Consider the following 16,045-nt stretch of genomic DNA (forward strand, 5'->3'; position numbering starts at 1 on the left):
GGGCAATCCAATGGTTTGTTCAATATGTGAATCTCTTTTCTAAGTGTAAGACTTTCTCTCATGGTTTCATCCTAAACGTTTCATACTCTTGTGAAAGAGTATTTAGCCTAGACCTTTTAACTTCTTTCGTTCCCTCATGAGTTGTCTCTAAAGTGTCCAACATTTATTTTGATGACTTGCATTTTGACACTCTAAAAAACTAATATTTATAATGCAAAAGTTAAGATGTTTTTAGCTTTAAAATCATATTGGACTCTTTTCTGATCGTCATCATTCCAAACTCGCTTATGTTGTTTGGCCCCATCAACAATTATGCTGGGGATAAATTTCCCTTCTTCTGTAGGATTCTAGATGTCTAAATCTTGGGATTCTATGAAGATTATTATTCCGATTTTCCAAAAAGTCATAACACTCTCCCAAAAAACTTGGATGTCGGTTTATGTTAGAACCTTTGCCTAGAAAGGGTTTGGAGGATGCCTTCTATGTATATAATTAACTAGGTTTTGGGAACAAATTACTCCACCTCTGTTCTAATGCCAACTGTAAACACAAGATAGAAACCTAAGTTAAATTAGGTTGGCAACAAAACTTTCATTTTGTACACTTTAAATCATATTTTCAATGCCAACAAATTATAAAGAACTATAAGTTGTAGAATGGTGAAGAGAGAAGGTTAAAGAAATTCACACAAAAATGTATACTAGTTCACCTTCTTCAACTGAAGGCTATGTCCACTTCACTTGTCTAATTTAATGGATTTCCAATATATTAATGAGATGGGATTCACTTACTCCAAGAGAAAGTTTAAAAAACTTACTCCACATCTTAGCCATCCATTATACGGAAATCTAATGGTTTGAATTAGTGAGTAGATCTAAACAATTAGTGAGTAGATGTAAACCATTATTTTTTAAACTTACTCTTGAAATAAGTGAATTCTCTCTTTATATTAATTTGAGTTTCTCTTACAAGTCTCACACTAAGACACTACTCTAGAAGACTCAAATCCCTTCAATAAAGTACATCACTTTTTTGTTACATAAACGCGCACCGATGGTGATATTAGTTTTAAGAAGTAGAAGAAGAATTCTTACAAGGCTTTGGATTACTACACCCATAAATCTTTTATAATAACATTCTAACTCAATATCTCACTTTGTTGTTGGTTTTTCAGAAACTTTGAAAGTATGGAGAATTTCTCAAAACTCTTTATGAAAAACATGGAAATATTGATTCCAAAAGTGTGTGATGTTGTTGTTTGAAAATGTTTTTTGTTCTTAGATGTCTAGGATGGTAATTGTAGAGTTTAGAAGGTTCCAAGTTTCATTTAATGTGGTACGAGACACTTGGGATGATATTGGTTCGTTTGGATGTGTGCTAGTTAAGTGTCAAATTCAAAACATCACTTCCAACACACAATAATCGGTTACTATGTTGTGGTAATCGGTTACTAGACTTTATTCTCCAACAGAGTAATTGACCACCATTTATAGTAATCGATTACTGCCCCTTTTCCCAGTCAGGTAACTTGTTACTCTATTTCAAGTAAATTGTTACTCTGTTTTATGTAACTTGTTACTTGATTTTCTAAAAACTCCTTTTTAGGACTTTGAAACTCTTTTCATCCCTTTAAAACTTTGTAAAAAAATTCAAGAGCTTTATGTGATAGCAAAGTTAAAATGACTATAAAGGTAGGACCCTAAACTAGAGAACAAATTTAATCTTATCTGTGAACTTGTGCTTTCCATACTTCAAGGTGTTCAAACTTTTTATTCTTTAATGATGTTATTGTCTTCATAAAACCTAGCCAATGTCAATGAGATACTCTTCTTCACATCTATCTTGACAACAATAGAGCCATTGCACAAGCTAAGGAACCAAGATCCCATTAGCCATCCAAAAATATACTTAGATGATTTCATCTCATTTGATAGATAATTGATAGAGGAGACGTGAAAATATGTAAAGTACATATTGATGATAATATTGCTGATCCGTTGATTAAACCCCTTCCATAGTAGAAGCATGATAGTCATACTAAAGCAATAGGCATTAAGCATATACCTGATTGATTCTAATGTTAGTGGAAGATTATGAGTGTCTTCATTTATAATAAATATATTTTGAACATATTATGTATCATCCTATAATTATTAATTAATAAATGTATTTCAGTTTAATATTTCTATAAAGAATATTAATGTCCATAGAATAATATATATATAATTTGTAGAATGTGAAGTAATAGACTTGATAGTGAGAATATACAAAACACTATTCTTAAATGTTGTCCCTAGTCATTGTTAATTGAGCAATATTAAGGCTAGCGTGCGAGTAATTGATGATTGAAATTTCAGACGTCATAGATATGAGATGTTAAAGTCTTCACATAAGTATACATTAAGAGTAATAATGAGCTGAATTGATCCACCATGAGAATGTCGCATGGATCGTTACATGAGTCTCATGAACAATTCTCAATATGGTAAAGTCCTTTGACATGAAGTCACTATGATTCCCACTTGAGTAATTCTACATTTTAATGTCATTAAACTATTCCAACATTGAGGAATGTGATTAATGTAGATAAGATTTGTCCCTCATATATAACATGAGTAAATATCTACAAGCTACTTGATAGAGTAAGACTTTAAAATGCATGTCCATGTTCAGAAATGGTAAATATGGGATTTGTATTTCTTGAAAATCTTCTAAGTATCATGGACCATAAATATGATATATAAGGATGACACGTCCAAGCCTTATGTTCAATTAGATATATGGACAAAGGGGCTAATCATTTAAAATATAAATGTCACAAGGTATATTATGTTGGAGTAAAGACATTCTTGATATTCATATCATATTGATGTATTGCTAGATACACCTCACACTATTGATATTAGATATACTTGATTAAACTCAATTGCAAGTGGAAGATTGTTGGATTATCCACTAGTAGTTAATTATTATTTATATTTAATTGTCACAATCTAAATAGTCAAGTGATACCTATAGGCATACATAGAATTAACCAACTAGATATTGTAATATTACCTTATTGGGTCATGTTCTTTAGACGAGGGCAATTTCAATAAGCAATAATGTGGATTATGGTTAGCCACCTTCAGAGTGCTTCTCTTGTATGCTTATAAATAGAGCATGAGATGCCCAAATCCTACAAAAAAAATAGAATTCATTTAGACTCTTGTCTTTATTAAGGAGCCGCATGGGTTTTTACCGTGGTAGCATTTGCGAGGACTTCTATAAAGACGAGGTTATAAAAAATTTGTTAGCTCAGTGATAACAAAAAGGTATTTTGATAACACCTACTTTTGTGCACCCAAAATGAAAGAGGAAAAGATAAAGGGCAAAGTGGTAATTTTGTGGTTATATAAAATCTATTATTATTTTTGCATTAATCTACCGTATCGCAACAATTTTTATGATTTTATAACAATGTTATAGTTTTCGATCCAATCAGGGGTACTTTAGTAATTTCTTTGTGGAATAAGGGATTTAAGTCCTTTTCCATTCAAAATAAATTTCCGAGAAAATAATGGTGTTTTGGTTATTATAAGTATGAGGGGCCAAAAAATAATTCTACAAAAGGTTAATATTATTTTTAAAATAAATAAATCCTATGGGATATAAATATTATCAATGTTTTTAAAATGAATATATCCTCTAGACTAATAATTGTTATTAGTGTTTTAAAAATGAAAAATCCTACTAGATAATTAATATTAGCATAAAGACCTACTTTGGTACCTAATATTTTTTGCATGTACCAATTTGGTCCTCAAAAATTTAAAAACCCAAAATAGTCCAAAAAATATTAAATATGGGTGAAATTAGTCATTTTTACATTTTTATGCCACCTTATAGGTGCTACTCTGACTCACATTCATGACATTTGAGTATTAGTTTGGACATTTATCTTTTCGAGGACCAATTTGCTACACACAAAAAAATTGTAAGAGCCGGATTGAGAATTCACTCTAAATATTATTGGTATTTTAAAAAATTATAAATCTTATTTGATAATTTTGAACACCCAATTTTTGATTTTTTTTGGGTAAAGAGTGTCCTTGATTTGGATAATTTTAGGATTAATTCTAAATGTCTCATTTTAATCAAAAAATCTCCTAATTGAGCATTGATGGTGATACCATTTTAAAAAAAAAAAAGGTTTGCCAATTTTTATTTTTAGATCAAAATCAAAAGGATCATCAAAATATTCCTTAATACCATAGTTATAAAAATCGTACCGTACCGGCCGGTTCAACCAGAAAACCGGTGAATCATACCCCTAACCGATACGGTACAGGTGTTGAACCGGCCAAATATTAAAACTGGTTAAAACCGGTCAAAAATTGGTCAAAACTGGTGAACGTGGTTTATACAAATATATTTTTTTTTAAAAAAACTTAAAAACTTAAAAACCCATTACAAGGTGACCCATCTTTCCAACTCTTCTTCAACACTTCAATGCACATGCTTCCAAAACATACTTAAATTACACATTTTGGTTCACAACGTTCGTGTATAATCTCAGTGACATTTGTGTAATCTTGGAGTACTGTCTAAAGATAGGATTTGGTAGAAAAATATAATATTCATATAAAATAACTTTGACTCTTTGTCTGAAGATAGGATTTGTTTTATAGAGTGAGTCGTGATGTTATGTCATTTATTTATATTTTGTGGTTGTTAAAGTGATACTTTTGGATTGATATATGTTTTTTAATTTAGACTTTGAATTTATTAAATACTTAAAGTTGTTTATTTATGTGAATTTTGAGTAGATTATAAATATGGATTATAAATTTGAGTATCTACCTATTTGGAATTTTTTGTTATAGGTTTATATGTATATAAATATAAGTAGGTATGTTCGGTTTAACCGGCATGCGGTTTAATTACTGAACCACTGGTTGAACCACTGTACCACTATACCAGTACTCTGACCGGTTTGATAACCGGTACGGTTTTAACAATACTGTTTAATACCACTTTTTGGCTCCATAATAACACAATCAATCCGATTTTTGTTTTTACATTTAAATAAAATTTTAAAATAGTTTATGTGGATTAAAGGTCACTTATTACCATTTTTATTAAGAGAAATTCCGTCTTTAAAAGACCACATGTCAATTTCTCTTAATTTTCATTTTCCAAAATTAAATAAAAAAAATTGAGTTTGAAATCTTATGCGATTTTATGAAAATTAAATGTTTGTTTGTTGCCTATTTAAAGTTTTTATGAAAATGGTAATGCAATAGCTTTACATTTTTTAGAGTCGTGATGGTATTTTCACCCAAAAATAGTTTTCATTTACTATTGTATTTTTAAAAGTCAAATAATTATTTTTAATCACTCAAGGATATTACAAATAAATTTTGGCTCAAAAAAATTTATTAGGCTAGTTTTAGGATAAAAGGACATTTTTATGATGTGTCGGGATAAAAAAAATATATCATTCAATTTTTTAATTAATTGACTAAACTTGAATTTGAAATTCAAAATCTAAATTGGAATTATGACATAAATCTTTTTGAATATGAATTTATTGGGTGAAGTAATATTTCCCTTTAATTATTAAAGGACAAAGTTTTCCCTTTAATATGAATAAATAGAGGAGTCTTCATGTTATGGAGGGATTCCAGAAAAAGAAAAAACCAAATACACTCAAAAGCTGCCTCGGAGTCTGTGTGCAGAGAAGGAGAAAAGCAACCAGGTCCGTTTTATCTATTGCAGTTCAGCGTGGTGAAAGCGGTATGCACCTATCCATCTGGTCGTCAAACTGGTCATCATCACTGACATTAGTGTTGACCAATCACATTGTGACACACATCCTTGTACCTCGGCGCATTAGATCCGTGTCTCTGTGACAACATAGGATTTCCTGGGTGTGAGTATTTACACACTGTGGGCTCCCCATCCAACCAATAACGCTCTGACACATGTTCCCGATGGTACTGCCATTCCCTCTAGCCAGCTTTGACGCGACACATGACTCCCACTGTTACAACTTTCCGTAGAGGATACTTTCTATTCAGGTTTTGTTACTCATTTTTATTTCTATTCATTCTTATTACTTATACACTATTATATTATAATCACTTACTAAATACAAAATGTAATTCCATGAAATTTTTTGTATATAATATGAAACAGATGTCCAACCACATAATAGAGTTAATAATAATAATATTTTGTGCGAAAAAATGGAAAAAACTAATAAAATACCGTTCATGTAGCAATCACTCAAATTAATAAAATTATTAATAATTATAAATTTCACAATCACATTTCTAAAAATACAAATAATAAAAATTAGTTACTTCGAAAATTATATTTTTTATGTTAATCTTTATTATAACTAGCGTGTTAACATGCACTGTCGTGCCTGTCAACCCGCTTTCCTATCGTTTGTAATGTATAGTTTGTATTTTATAAATTCAAATATAATTTTTTGCACTAAATTTACGGTTGAATTTATTCAATTGGTCTAATATTCAATTTTTTAAATACACTTTTAAAATAAGAAGATAATAAGGATAAAATAAGAAAATAATATTATATGGTTTTTTGGTAGAAATAAAAAGATATTGAGGGCAAAATAGGAAAATACAAATTACACCATGATGGATGGTTATTTTGTGTTTTCCCTTTATTAACCTGTCAACCCACTTTCCTATCGTTTGTAATGTATAGTTTGTATTTTATAAATTCAAATATAATTTTTTGTGCTAAATTTACGATTGAATTTATTCAATTGGTCTAATATTCAATTTTTTAAATACACTTTTAAAATAAGAAGATAATAAGGATAAAATAAGAAAATAATATTATATGGTTTTTTGGTAGAAATAAAAAGATATTGAGGGCAAATTAGGAAAACACAAATTACATCATGATGGGTGGTTGTTTTGTGTTTTCCCTTTATTAATAGTAAAGATAATCTAAATTTTTGGGGATTAAACAATGATGGAGTAGGGTCACTGTAACACTTCTCGTCCTCATATCATCTTTGAATTGTCGCGTTATGACACTTCTATTCATTTGATTAATTCCTAAATTAATAAAAAATATTTTTTATTTAAATTAATAAAATTAATAATTATCAACAATAATAATAAAAGGTCAATTTTCTCTAATAAATAAGTATCAAAATTAACATCTTCCCTAAAATAAAAAATGGTTAACCATATGAAGCATGAGGGAGGGTTACCACTAATGACTTCTTTTCCTCAACTCATCCTTTGGGCGGACACGCTATGCTGCTTCTGCCCCTAATTAAAACATTCAAACAACAATCAGTTTTCAACCTAAGAACTCTCTAGTCCTGATTCCATATCTACTATAGGGATACGTAGCAGCAAAGTTTCACCTTGTTCGATACAAGTAGCAAATAAATAAAACTTTGTCCTTTAATAATTAATTAAATAACTAAATGACTCTAAAGTATAAAATAAGCCATACAATTTTAGTGAGTGATACTGTTTAGAACGGATGAATATGGTGTTAATACATTTCCTATTTAATAATCGACTCTCAAATCTGGATATAAAAATCCAAAGCTCAATATAATTATTTTTCTACATTTTTTTACTATAAAATGTAATGGCAATTCCAAAAAAGTGGCATGACCAAAAATCGGGCGCAACAATAATAAATATTACCAATGTGTTTTAAAATGAATAAACTATTTCAAATAAAAAATATTATTTGTGACTTAAAAAATAATAGATCATATTAATTTTCAATAAAAGGGATATAGAATACCATTAGTTTTTGAAATAGGGTTAGCAATTCTTATTAATACTTTTTAAAAGTGGTATATTCTCTATCCTGAAACCACATATTTTGAACTCTAAATAGACTCCCTAGTCTCCATTTGAAACACGTCATGAACTACTTGAAATATAGATCACAAAAATAAAGTCAAAAACATTTTTTGTATCATGCTAACATCATGTTGACATCAACACCCGTGATACTACACCAGACTTACGTCGCTGTCGCCATGTGTCATCACCTAACGACGTGTTGCCATTAATCCTCATGCCATTACCTTGACACATGCCCCAACACCATTTTCCCATTGGCTTTTTCTCCTACCCTTGCAGGTCACCTACATTTGATCCACGAGGAACTCCATCTGACACTACCTCTATTACTCCTTACGATCCATGGGCTTCCATCCGCTCCTACATCACCAAGTTTTCCATGCAGATATAATTTCGACGCTCTACCACCATCTCATTATGTGTAGAATAAATTATGTCTTTAATCTTTTGTTATTTTACATTTAAATTTTATATTAATAGTAAGTAATAATAAAATTAATAAAAAATAAAATAAGTAATATATAATAATAATATTAGTATAAAAATGTTGATAGACTAATTGTATATTTTATTATTAAGTAATAAAATAATTAATAATAATATAGTATTTAAGGAAAAATAATGATAAATAATTAATAAACAATGATTAAAAACAAAATAATGCCTTGATTATTATAAAGATGAGAAAAAAAATTATGATTTCACTTCTTTTGTTTGGGTAATCTTTTGAATAATCGTCATACATTGGTTCTATTCGTTGAAACTTAATTCTCATTAAATTAAAAATGAAATAATGAACGAAAAGATTTTGACATAATAAATATATTAATTGTAATAATATAAAAAATAATGATAACAATAAAGATTTTATTTAATAATGAACGAAAGATTAAATAAACATGAGTATTTTCTTAATTAATTTTAAAAATAAAAATAATAATTATATTAAGAAGGGAGGAAATATCCACTTCTTTCCCTCAACTCATTCTTTGAATGGCCGTGATATGTCATTTTTGTTCTTTAAAGTAATTAAAATACATCAAATCAAACAAATACTTTGTACCAAGGACAACATATGTGTTGACTTCCAATTGCACATAGAGATTTATAGGAGAAGGACAAACTATTGTTAAAGGTCACATCCAACCCCTAGACTTCTCTGTTTGGGAGGATAAGATCAAGCCTCTACCTAAAAATTGGAGTCACTACTTTGTTTTTGCGGACAAAACATAAAGAACCCACTTTATGAACAAATTAGATAATGTTTGTTTTGGAACCAAATTTTGGAGGTTCGTGAGTTAATTACACATCGGTGAATGTATTAACATACTGTTTGCTCATAATAACACGATCTCTTATTAATAGCATGAATCTATAACTTAGGATTGCTAAATGTTTTATTTATTTTTATATTATTAGTTATTATTTATGAATGTACTAATATTATATTTTTTTTATTTTTATGTTCAAGAAGAGTTTATCTTGCAACTTCGTATCCCTGTGGCATAGGAAATCAATATTTATGTAGTTCTTAAATAAAAATATTTTGCTAGTTGAGGGTGATTTTTATTTATTTATAGATTAAGAGGAAAGAAAGAATGTCTCATCATAGTCTATAATCTCACTTCAAGAGAGTAAATTAGCTGCCCTATGTCTGTTGTTGAATCTCATCTCAATGAAAGTGAAAGCATGATGTTGACCACATCCTCTCTTCCGATCTTTAAAGTTTTTTATTACAAGATTAAAGGAATGTCAAATATTTATCATCATTTGTCCACCCACTTAATAAAAGAGAAGTAATAATCCTATGCTTACACTACAACAAATTTTGTATTTAGTCGAGGTTTTTTATGCAATTAATGAGACTTTTTAATCTCCACAATATAACTAGGAGAAGTTTAAAGAACCACAACAGTTATGACCGCTAGAAGCATTTTGCGGAAGTTTTAGAAAACCTCTGGTACCTATAAATTTGTAACGGTTTATTTGTGGAAGTTTTTAACCTTCACTGTTTGAGGAGGTTTTTAACCTTCACTATTTGAGGAGACTTTTGTAGCATTCCACAATATGAGGAGGTTTTTCTAGTGTTTACCATGAATGCTTTAAACCTCCACTATTTAAGAAGGTTAATTGTGGATATCTTCAACCTCCACTATTCGAAATAACATATGGAAATCTGTTGAACGGTAACTATTATATGTTTCCAGAAGATTTCAACCTCAATTTAATTTCATAATTTTCACAATTTTAATCTCATTAATTTATAATTACTATATAAATATACAATACCACATCCAAATGTTATTACTAACAATAAAATTTTATAGCAAATAACCAAGATAACGTAACAGATTTAAAAGAGTTATAATTCATCCTTTATTATAAATCCATATACACCATAAAATCTCAAAAAACTAAAAGTAGTCTCATATGACACTTTAAAAAAAAAAAATACATAACAAATATCCTAAATGTTGTTGACTCCAGATGATCTTATTGCACCCAAAGGTGTATTAGGCATATTTTCATCATCATTTGTCTGAAATAATAAAATAAAAATATTTCGTTGGAGCAATAAAGAAACATTGATAATTACTGCGTCATTATATACACTAACTAAGTATGTATTTTCAACAACAACATGTAGGCAAAATAACATTGAGAATTTTTAGCTATATAATATTCTGGAGACTAGTATAGGCAATTTAATTGAATTTTAATATATATGTTGTCTCCACTTTGACAATTTAAAGAAGAAACAAAACCTGCACAATAAGATTAAGTTATTGACAAATTATAAATTTATTAAACAAAGTAAATAAATAATTTAGTCAGGTTGACATAACAAGATCTACCCATCAAATATTATACTAAAGCAAACAAGCCTGGAAAATGATGACCCTATGAAAATATTCCAGGCGAGTGACGAGATTCCAGATCAAATATTTCTATGTAAAGTAATACATAATAAAAACATGATATGATCCGCGACTAGGCATAATTTGCAAGACCGCTTAATTAAGGATGAAGATCTCATAGATATACATCTAAACTAAGGAAACCATCACCTATTTGGTACATGTTAAATTTCCTAGCTTAAATTCCACATTTCAACCACATTGAAAAAAAATATTTTTATAAGGCAAACAATAGGAAGAAAAAAATATTCACAACAAAAAAAAGATAGAGTCTTTGTTCATATTCTTCAGAAATAACATTTAATCAGATAAGCAAGCAACAGAATAAACAAACCTACTAGAAACTACACAGAATGGGAAAAAATCAATTAAAAGAAACGTAGGGACCAAATTGCTGACAGTGAAGAAAGGAAAATAATTCACATACATGGCAGGAACCAAATTTGAAAATGGTGAACCTTTTAGTAAGGTGATAAGTTTTGAGTTTGCCATAAAAACTTAACAGTTTGAAGACATACCTGTGTTGGTTGAGTTGAGTACAGAGAAGATGTGATTTAATTACTTATTATTAATTATGACACTGTAAATAGTAATAGTAATAGGTACAGACTTGGTCACTACTACCTTAATGTAACACCACCAATTTCCTATATCTAAATAGTTAAATAAATTAAACAAAAAACAATTATCTAACTAGAAAGAGTAACTTTCAGAAGCTCATTATATTCAAATCAGGAAAATCAAACAAACAAACAAAATACTGAATATAATAATGGTACTTGCACATACATGTGTAAAGAAGTTAGCAAATCCTTCAGGGATCCTCCTTCTTTCATTATGATGAAGGACTTAAATGTTGATTCCAAATTGAAGCATCTCTCTAACCAATCGTTAGAAGATGAAGATGCGACAACAAATGATGAAGAGTGACTCAAATTAGAAACTCGAAGTCTAGTATTCCTATATGTATTCGTAGGAAATGCTCCCATGCCCATGGTTAGCACTCTCCCAAAGTGATCGGGTCCCGTCACTGTACCAACTGAATCAAGAGGAGAAACTTCAGATTCATCAATGTTGGTTTGAGTCAAAGCCTCTTGAATTTGTTCCTACATGCATTAAAAATGTTATCAATTGTAAAAATCTTGAATCCAAGGTTCTCATTCCCTTTTCTCGAGCCAAGGTTCATAATTTAAACTCATTGATATTATAAGCAGTAAATCTTCTTGCAATGTCTAACATGCTTCGTGCTAGAAACTTTAGATCACTAGACATTGAATTTATTGTGCATGGATTCATAATCTAAGTTTACAAAAATATGTAAGTTATAATTGAAAGTTAGTATGTATATGACAAATAAAAACATAACTACAAGTTGGTCACTCACCCTCCTTCAAAACCAATCAACAAATTCTTTGTTGACTCTCTTCTCTATATCTGTAGTTGAAGGTTTCCTTCCCGTTGAACTCTTTTTTATGAATTCTCTAAACTCACTATTTAAAATCTTATGTTACAATCAATGAAATAACTATTATATTTCATGTAGTAAATCACTTAGATTTTATCTCATTTACTTACTCCACAAATGGTGTGACAATTGCACAATTTAGATGCACATATCGATGTGCTTGAACTTTTTTGCAGCTAAGTTAAAGTGAATATTGAGGAAGCCCCAATTGGTTTACCATCTTGTGAGAAGATAGAGGATACAAACAACGCCTCTTTATCACCTGGGTCATCACAAACATGTCTAGGTCTATTGAACCTTGTGTCTATATCTTCAATGTATCGAGAACAAAAATAAAGAGACTCTTCTGCTAAGTAACCCCCAGCTATGGAACCTTATGGTTGCAACATGTTCTGGACTAAGGAATTTAAATGACCCAACTCTCTACAAGAATGATGAATAATTAGAGTAAATAAAAAATGATATTTATAATATATATGAAGATAATGAAGTAATGTTTTACTTCTCCACATGATACATATATTGATAATGCACTGGACCCCCAAGTCTTGCTTCCTCTATGACATGAACAGTTAAGTGAACCATAACAGTGAAGAATGATAGTAGGTATAACATCTCCAAGTGACAAAGTGTAACCACAATTTATTCTTGGAGCGTATGAAGTTCCAAAAGATTTATGCTCTTACCACAAAGGACTCTAAAAAATGAACATAACTCCATTATGGTTGCAGTAACATGGTTTGGCAACAAGTTATGAATTGCTAGATGTAGCAATTGTTCCATAATAATGTGGCAATCATGACTTTTCAACCCAAATATTTTTTGTTTTTCCTTATCAATGCATCTGCAAATGTTACTTGCATAACCATCTGGTACTGTAACATTCTTCAAAGCTTTGAGGAATAACTTCTTGTTGTCACGAGTTAGTGAAAACAAAGCGAGGTTATATCTACCCTTATCATCCGACCAAAGATCAGACCTTATGCCCATTCTCTCACATCTTTTCGGGCTTTAAGATTGTCTTTTGATTTAGACCTATCATAGAGCAAAGTATATATGATATCGTCGAAAATATTTTTCAATATGCATAAAATCTAAACAATGACACAAGAAGTTAAACTCCCAATATGGAAGTTCGAAGAATATGTTTCCTTTATTCCATTGTTTAGGTTCTTCTCTAGATGTTTTTCCAGTACCATTTAGCTTTGCTCCTTTCCCAAATGTAATATTAATATTTTCCACCTGCCTAAGAATATCAGATCCTGATAATTTTCATGGTGGATCTCGTTCCTCAGTGCTTCCATCAAAGCGATCACGAATCAATCTAAATATGTGATTTCTACTTAGAAAGCAACGATGAGCCATAAAACACCACTTACTACTATGAGGAAGACGACAAGGTTCTGCATCAAAGTTACAAGTTGGACAAGCTAAACCCGTATGCGTGTTCCAACCAGATAAATGCCTAAACCAGGAAAGTCACTAATTGTCCACATAAGAGTTGTCCGTATTCTAAAAGTTTCATTTGATGACTTTACAAGGGGACGTAAGTACACATCTATATTGTTTCTAGGTGTGTGCTTGCCCATAATGATCATTGATAGAATGTAATAAGTATGCTTCATAGGCATCCAAGAAGGGAGATTATATGGAGTTAAGAACAATAACCAAATACTATAGGTAGAACTAAGCATTCCAAAGGAATTAAATCCATCTATAGCAAGGCCTAAGTGAACATTCTGATGATCTGAAACAAAACCGGGATGCATTAAATCAAAAGTCTTTCATGCCTTACCATCTCTTAGATGCCTTATCAATCCATCTTTATTGTTTTCCCAAGCATGCCATCTCATTTGCTTTGCAATCTTACAACACCTAAACAATCATTTCAATCTTGGTTTGAGTGAAAAGTAGTGCAAAACCTTTGATGCTACCTTGCTTTTCTTATTGCGTTTCCACCTAGATTTACCATAATGTTTGCATGCATCCAAGTCTTTTTCACCATCTCCCAAATATAACATACGATCATTTGGATATGCATCTATCTTGGTGTAGTTAAGACCAAGTTTGTTAATAATTTTCTTTGACTCATAAACAGAAGGAGACAACTTCACTTCTTCAAATGCATCTCTCAGCAAATCTAATATCAAAGTCATCACCTTGTCACTTAATCCATACAAAACCTTTAGAATGAAATAATTTGATTATAAACTCCAGTTTAGTGTAATTGCACCCTTTTTACAATTTCTGATTTCCGTCTTTTAGAAACTCGTCAATGAAACTACAATCCTCCCTTGACCCCTCATATAGTATTTAATTTGCACCATTGTTCTGAAATACCTTCACTATTGACTTGTTGCCTATAGTTCCCAAATGCATCATTCATCATTGTCTCCATTGGATTTTCATAATGACAAGTTTCTTGCATTACATCTCCTCAAATACTTGCTTTTCATCATCAAGGTTCCATATAACATAATTTAGGGGAAATGGTTTCCTGAGCAAGTGGTCATAAGCTATGTTTCTAGTTTGCCATATCAGAAACCCACATTTGGGACATGGACATCGAATTGTATTTCCAACAACTCCATTTTCAATAGCAAAATCTAAGAATTGACTTAAACAAATTATGTAGTCAACTGTATTGCGTGGCTTAGAAATCCAAATTTTCTCCATTAGAACATATACCTAAATTTTTTGAATACTAAATCATTATGACGAGGCAAAAATTAAAATATATTCACAATACATAGTTCAAAAACAAGACACACAAACACAATTTCTTATATAGATGAATATAATATGTGAATCTGTTTGGAATGAAGAATGCATATGTTGCAGTATGAGAGTCAAGAATTATATCACAGCATAAACAATAGAACCAAATACTAAACATATAATGAAGAGAAAGAACATCAAAAAAATTTCTTCAAACCAACACAACGATGTCTAGTATATAATTCAATAGTTAAATTCCAGCAATACAAAAGCACACAAATAATCTATCACAAGTTACAAAAACATTCTTCCGAACTTTAAAAAATGCAAATAACAAAAACAATACGACTATAATAAAAAAGATAACAAATGTAAATGTGTACATAACACATTCAGTTCTTCAAAAAAAAAAAAAACTAACAAAGTATAATAGATTATACCTTAAAAGATAACTTATAGAGCTTCAATATCAGAAAATCCCAAATTTTCCTTAATCCTTAGATTCAGTAAAACGAGATACAAAAACAATAGCAACAACAATAATACAATAAAGAAAACACGCTAAAGCATGATAATGAAAAATAAGAAAATGTAGCATTAACTAAGATTACCGCACCGATCACTTTTAAAAAGAGGTTTAACACGATGAGAAGAAGATCCATCATGAAAATTAGTCATGGAAGGAATCAAATAGCGTAATAGAAGTTCAACAAGCACCGAAGTCATTACTCTATGCTCTTCGAAACCCAAAACCTCAGAAAACCAAAACAGCGTTACAAAGAAAAACAAATAAAAATGTATTTAAATTTCAAAGAGATAAGAATGTATTCAAATAGATGGATCAGAATTAACCCATAACATATACACAGGTCGTGTTAAAGATTCTGATGAATAATTGGGAGAAATCACGATAATTGAATGAACATGTTCTTGGATGCTTCATCACTTGAACATGTTCTTGGATTTTTCATCAACTGAGTATAGAACTTGATCTTCTTGGATGCTTCATCACTTGAATATCCTTTAGACTTAGACAATGACTTACTAGTTTTTTTTGCTATGCTTTTACTTAACCACTTTGATCTTTT

The sequence above is a fragment of the Lupinus angustifolius genome, chromosome LG02, assembly GCF_001865875.1.
Source record: "Lupinus angustifolius cultivar Tanjil chromosome LG02, LupAngTanjil_v1.0, whole genome shotgun sequence".
Classification (NCBI taxonomy): Eukaryota; Viridiplantae; Streptophyta; class Magnoliopsida; order Fabales; family Fabaceae; genus Lupinus; species Lupinus angustifolius.